Source organism: Acanthisitta chloris, unplaced genomic scaffold, assembly GCF_000695815.1.
Source record: "Acanthisitta chloris isolate BGI_N310 unplaced genomic scaffold, ASM69581v1 scaffold2640, whole genome shotgun sequence".
Taxonomy (NCBI): Eukaryota; Metazoa; Chordata; class Aves; order Passeriformes; family Acanthisittidae; genus Acanthisitta; species Acanthisitta chloris.
In genome coordinates, this window is record NW_008652023.1 from 64,918 (window position 1) to 72,343 (window position 7,426).

The following is a 7,426-nucleotide window of genomic DNA, read 5'->3' on the forward strand; positions in this document are numbered from 1 at the left end:
GTGCAGGGCCAGGAATTGGATTTTCATGATCCTTGTGGGTCCCTTCCACCTCAGAATATTCTGTGAATCTGTGATAAACCTGATAACAGAAATTAGACAACTTCATATGAATGCAGTTTGATTTGCTGAAACAGACAAAGAAGAACAGTTTGTCACAAGACCTGCAGAGTCAAAACTGTTTATGTACATTGCACCTAAGGGGAAAATCTCAAAATTCAGCACTTGAGTCAATGATGCATACATTTCTTGCATCAAAACACTTCTTTTCCCTATCAGGCAGACCTCATTCACCAAAGTCTGCTTTTTATACAAGCTTACAGAGACTCAGCAGGGAGCTCTGACTTGGGGTTTTTCAATGCTGGCCTTTTTACAGGCTGGCAGAGCAGTGGAGAAACAATTAGTCACAATTTGTTGCACAGAGTAACACACTGTTATTAAATAAAAACGAGCCATAGCTAAGTACCACGCAGCAAACCCAGTGTATGTTCTGTTTTGTCAGTTACTCAAGGGACTGGACAAAGGAATCTGAGCAAGGAGCAGGAGACAGGTAATTAATTGAGGCAACAAGGATCAACAATGAGAAGCATGGGTAAGGTGGATTCACCCACAGGGAAGCACATTGCCTGATCCCAGCAAATCATAAGTAGAGCTTGCTGATGTGTTCAGCACTCAGCTCTAAATGCACAAACTACAAACCCATACTTGAGGTTTCTGGCTCTATCAGTATCATGTAGTAGCACCTTAAACCCCCAAGCTGGTTCTGAGTTTGCACAATGATTCCTACTTATAGTCCTATTTCTGTATTTTATTAATTCAAAGAAAAGTGCAGCGTCGAGAACTCAATCCCCTTCTCACTTTCCTGACAAGCATTCCCTATATACTCTCTGCAGCCTCATTTTCTCTCTAGACTGATAAATGCTGAATTGCTTCCTGAAGCCTGTGACCCCACAACAGGTGTAGGCATGAAATGAGTCTCTAGATGTTCAGCCAGCCCAGAATGGTGATGTCTGCAGTCACAAGCACCTGCAGAGCTTCAAGCATCCCAGGAGACTTTCTGGCCAAGATTTTGGAAATGCAGGCTCAAATATTTCAGCAGTTAAGTGGGGGTTATTGTACTTTATTTTGAACAAAAGGCATGAAAATACTGCTCTTCAGCCCAAATAAAATCACAATTTTTGTGGCTGAACTCTAATATTATTTATTTTTCACTTACGTAATGGAAACATAATGATTAGTGGCTTTTTATATTATTAGTGGTTGCCATGCTTCTTTCTAGAATGAGATGATTCACTGTATTGTTAACTACTATTATTAATGCAGAAAAAAAGGTAAAAATAATAAGTTACAAGAATTAAAATGCATTGCTACTCATCTTTCAAAGAAGAGAAAGATCCAGCATCAAAGTCTGTACTAATATTGAATACAGTTATAAGATGCCTAGACACCTTGTGAAATTTATTTCAGGGGGAAGATGCTGAATCACACTGATTGTGACATAGACACTTGCCCACAGGAGTTTTGACAAGAAATACAGATCATCATTACTAAAAACTTACTTCAAACTAAGAACATTCTGTAGCAGAATGAATATTTCAAAATATCTTTTATGGAATTATCAGAACAGAAATATCTGCAGAAATTACTTAGCCTGATGCTTACCCCAAAGTTAACTGCATCATAGTGTTTTCATGATTATCTGAGTGATTTCCTCTCAGAAACCTGCAGTAATTAACTTTGCTCATAGTCATTTCTAACTAAATAATAAATCCCAAGTGCTTTGTAATGATTACCACAGATTAAAAACACTGAGCTTCTATAACAAATATTTTGCACAAAAATTTTATAGTATTTTTATCTTCTCCAATTGATGCTACATTTTCTTTAACACAGAAGCATTTTATTTCTGTTGCAGGCAATGGGAAATCTTGTATTGTCTATAGTGCAAATGATTTGATGCTACCTGAGTGATTTAAAGAGTTCATGTAGCATTGAATAAATGCAGAATGAATCAGTACCACATTTTAAAAACACTGCAGATACAGTTAGCATCTTGTTCTCTGTTAGGAAATTAGGCCATTGTTTAGTTTCGTGGCAATTCCATTATTCACTGGGAAATATTTTTACATCTGGTTATGAGAAACAAGTATATATATAGCAAATCTGTAGGCTGACTTGATACCATCCACACTGGTGTCATTCATCATTAGACAGATGGTCTGAATTCACAGTGACATATCTTGTGATACTAATATTTTTTTTCACTCTACAAAGACTGTTTGCAGCTGCTTCTGACTTTATTACACTGGTAGTAATCGGAAACATATTCTGTTATCTCTAATTCTTAATGTACAACTAGCAGAGCAATCATCAGGACCCAGGTATTCTAAAGCTGTAGATTTCCCACCTGCTGTTGGGAAGAAGGTATTCTGGTTTGTAAAAGCACATGTGGGAAGTTGAGTTTGTTTATCCTGTTACGAGTAAGCAAAGTTTGTGAACAACATGCTCTTTAGAGATTACAAAAGCACATGATCTGAACAGTGAATGCTAAATTTTTTTCGAGCTGGGACAGATTTAGTGCTTTTTGCAGTTGCTGAGAGAAGGAACATTCCCACTTTCTAAGTTGGCAAAACATCTGTCTATTTTTCTGCAGGTCTAGAATAAGATTTTAACTGTAGTAAAGTTCAGGAGGACACACAGGGCACATTCAGGTCCCCATCAGGGAACTCTTGCATCTGGCAGTTGTTTGTCAGGTATAGCAGCTGCTACATGGAAATAGAACAGACCAGAACAGACTGAGCATACTGTTGCTATTATAATGTCTAATTATTCATATGACAAGTCCTTTCACTGCCATCTCATTTTATTTGTAGATTTCATTTAACTTCTGTTAAACAATTGTTAGACAGAATGGCAGGGCTTCTGTGTTCATGTTTCTGTTTACATTGCTGAATTGGGTGCACTGTTTCTTAAATTTAGGTAATGAAGGACTTTAATGAACAAGGAGATCAAGACCTGTATCTAGGCCATGCACACAAGTGCACAAGGAGATAGGAGGACATACAAGGTCTTTCTGCTGCCCTTTTTGCCAGGGTGAGCTTAAACCCTCCATTTCCAGAATCTTTAGGGAGAAATGCTCTGCATTGCATTTGGAAAGGCAGACAACGACTATCCTTAACTTGAAATCCACAGTCATTTCATCAGGTCTTTCATTTCTGCTTTTCCCACTGTAGGTTTCCAGTCAAGCTGCTGAGCTAAACACAGAAGCAGCAGATCATGAACAGCTTCTGTCATTGCATGGCCTTTTTTTGGTGCAGTTCACAAGACCTTTGTTTGAAATTTGACCTAAAATCTGATAGTCCTTCTCCATCAAATGTCACAATCCAAATGATACCAAAGATTTGGAAGAAGAACCTGCTACAGGAAGCACTGATTCACTAGGAAGAATATCCTCTCCTGTATCCATACTGCATTTATCATTGTTTCAATGACAAGAGAACCATCAGGAACCCTACAAAGAGATTTATTCTTTGCCTGGAAAGAAGAATGACTAATGATAGCTTTCAGGGTTCGTTTTCATGGATTGCAAACAGTCCCTCTTCATTGTGAACAAAGATGAAAAGATCAATATGGAAGCTACTGAGAGTCATTTCCATTCTCAGAGCTCTGCATGGAACAGCCTCAGCAGCAGCAGAGATACCTGAACCCTGTCCTACAATTCTTTACACATCTATTTGTCTTAGCTCCCACTAGAGACATGGGACATCTTTCTGTGTTGGACCTGTTGAAAAATATAAATAAGACAAGTATAGTGATTAAAAGGACCTGGCATTTAGTTACATTGGAAAGAACCAACACTCTAGTGAAATCTGGTTTAGTGCTGCTCTTCCTCATGTGATTCATAACCATTTGCTAAGTACCACAAGTACACTTTCCAGGCTATCCATCTTTATGGATAGCATCTCTGGGTAAGAGCAGCTAAATAAAATTTCAACCAACTTCTATCAAACTTCTGTCCCCTTTTGACTCATAAATACATATACACCACATCTATATCAGACACAAAATCCTTATAGCTCCTTTTATAGGTTAGGTATGTTAGGCCTACATGTTGCTTTCAATATTTTGAACAAAATCCAAGTAGATCATTGAATGCTGCATTGTTAAATTTTGGATGTGCTGGTCTTCCCCACACATTGCTCTGTTCTGTTAAACAGATTCTGAGTCCCACTGCTCAGCTGTCAACACTTCATTAGTGGGTGGCCTTATTTAAACACATCTCTTTAATGTTCCTTGGAGGCAAGAAAGGTTTAATTACATAGTTTTACTGGAATTACTCAGAGATTCTTATAAAGAAACAAAAAGGATTTATAAGTACCATGAATAGGCTTATGTTTATTTAAATGTTATTCTTAGATTACAAAAATGTTTTCAGGTCAGTATACATCCAACCTGAGTTTTTGGATGAGCAACTTATTTAGGGGCTTTAGCTCTGAGGGAATCAATGCTAACAGCATGTAAGCAGCCCCTTTTTTGGTTGGATTTATTCTCCTGTGGTAGTACATACACACTGCTCCTTGCAGACTGTATGGAAATTCTGCTGCTGAGTATGCAAATGTCTATCAAAAACCTCTATCTGACTTGAGCACAGATCTTGCATGCCTCCCTCAAACTTTCCACTGCATAGTATTTTTGACATATATTTTTGAGCCAAAAATATGACTACTAGTGATTTGGGACATTTTTTTTTCATCTATGGCTTTCAATTGAGAAAATTATATTCTGGGCTTTCTTCCTATCATTTTTTTCTCCCCAGAAAACCACATCATTATTGTGATTGTAGACAGCAGATAGTCTAGAGATAATAATGTATGATAATGCAGCTTTGGTGTCATTTCACACATGGGAATAAAAGTGATGAAAATAAGATAAAGGACTTTGATTTAGTTCCATCGTTACTAGCTAATGTTGTCTCTAGTATTCTTTCTGCAGGTTTCTTTTACTCAAAACCTGATAAATCCTTATATGTTGTTTGTTCTCCATGTCTTCAGATCATGGCTGAGAAAAGGCTCCAAAATCTTGTGAAGTTGGCTGTTTTTCAGTGCTGTTCTTGTAGGTAACAGCAGACTGACTCCTGTATAAGGAAGATGATCTTCATACACTGTGATTTCCCATACAGCCACTAGCTGATAAAAAATGTCATCCAATCCCTGGATTGTTGCACTATTTTAAATTTAAGATAAGGTGGATATCAGTTCTGGTGAAGGAAATATTTATGTATATACAAAGGTATTCAATCCTAGATGGAGAGGATAGCGTTTCATACAGGCTTCAGGATAACAGAATCATATCAGCTTTCTCTCATGTACCCCTGAGGAGAGTTTAATGTCAATCATTTTTCCAAGGTAAAACTTTATGAGACCTGGAGGTAGAAGAGTCATCCATGGACACAGAAGAGGTGAGTCTGGTTTGACTTTTCCACATAATGGTAACTCCTAATTGAGTCTAGAGACAGAGAAAGACCACGCAGAAGCCTATTGGTCTGTTTAACAGCTGAGCAAGAGGGATGAATCACTAGATCATTTAGGTTTTGTGGATCTCAGCCACCAAATTGGGAATCACCTCATGCAGTTTGATTCAGAGAAACCCTCACTGTGAGAGGGGAAATAACGTCAGCAAATGCTTATTTGGATTGACTGATGAAGCCTCACTGAAGCTGGATGAAATCTCTGCCTTATCCCAACAGATACTCAGAGAGCAGTCAGTGCAGATGAGGAGCCTGGGTGGTGATTCACCCCCTGGCACAGGGATGTCAGGCTCTGTCAGAGCCAGTCTCTGGGGAGGCTGGCACAGCAGCCCCAGGCAGGTGCAGAGTGCTAGAGAGGCACCACCAACAGAGAAGGGAGACCTTCCTTTTCTGTTTGCTAACAAAGAAACAGGTACATTTTGGTCTATAGTGGATGCAAAAGCTTGGAAGGGCAGATTATGCTTTCTTCTTTTAGCACTGTTTCAAAATAATTTGAAACAAATGATGCAGAGAGATCCAGCTTTTTCCCCACACTTCAGTGCACTGTTGCTATCATAAATCCAGTTAGTCACGACTCTAATTTGCAGTCACTTCCCTGGGCCACTCATTTGCTGTTTAAAAAAAGAGATGCCAAACATTGTCCAAAAAGATATGCACATACTGTAGCACCAGAGATAAAAAGAAAATATGAAGCCTTCTCCTTTAGCTACCCTTAATCTCTTTAGAGACTGCTCTTTAGAATGGGGAAACACTGACTCACCACCTGAGTACCTAGTGCTCTGATATTTAAACTCTGTTTAACAGGTTGCTTTGTACAATATAATGAATCATATGTCTTTATTCACATATTCTTTTGTTAATATTACTATTATTATTTTGGTCTTACTGCATTCCCGAGGAAACCAAAGGCACCAAAACAAGCAGAGCCTCCATACACTATTCTAATCTTCTTTTCATTTCAGCTTGGATTTTGAGCACTTTGCTTGAGCTAATTCAATTTACAGGCTCATTAACCAGACTGCAAATGAAAGGGGAAGACAGCATTTCTCCACAGGGATTCTCAGTGTCAGAATGGTCCCTGGTCTTAAAAACTCAGAGGCTCCTGGTGCAGTATCAGTCTGCGTTCTCATCCCTGTGAGCCAAAACAGGATCCAGCAGGTAAAGAAATGGCAAGGAAACTGAAAAGAAAATTGTAATGCTTTTTCCTCCAGTAAATACTAAATTGCATGTGAATTTCTCTATAGGTTTCCTGGTCAAATCTTTACAAATAACACTGACTTGCCAACAGGTTTTTATGCTAAGCATTTTTTTTTCCTGATTTATCTTAAAGCTGTTTCAAGATTTAAAACAAAATTCTCTCTCTCAGAATGTCTCTCTTTCTAGCTCTACTTTGATTTGTCACAGATGAGACACAGTGACAGCATTCAACACTTTGCAGAAGGTGTGTCTGAGGTCTGTATCCTGTATGAGCTTTTTCAATGCATCCAGCCCCATAACATTTTTACTGATCCCATGCTAAATTCACCTTTCCATTACAAGATTATTTCTGTGAATGCAAGATTCCTTCATTTATAAATGGTGTTCTGGTCAGAATACCTTTTGGAGGGGCTTTTTGTTTTGTATTGACTTGTTTCACTTTTATTACTTTTACTGTAATTGTTTGCTTATTATTTCTTATTTCTTTGCTCCATGGAGCTGATGCTGATGCTGAATTACATCAGTTCCCAACAGATTCAGCCTTCAGCTGAGCACACATATAAAAATGACTATACATCATTTCTGTGGTGCCTATTCATCAGAGGCAAATTTAAAAACACATTCTCATTTTACTGGATTCTTCCATTTGAAGTAAGTATTCACAAAGGCAAGATTTCAAACCAAATCTTGAGTGGAGTTCACTGG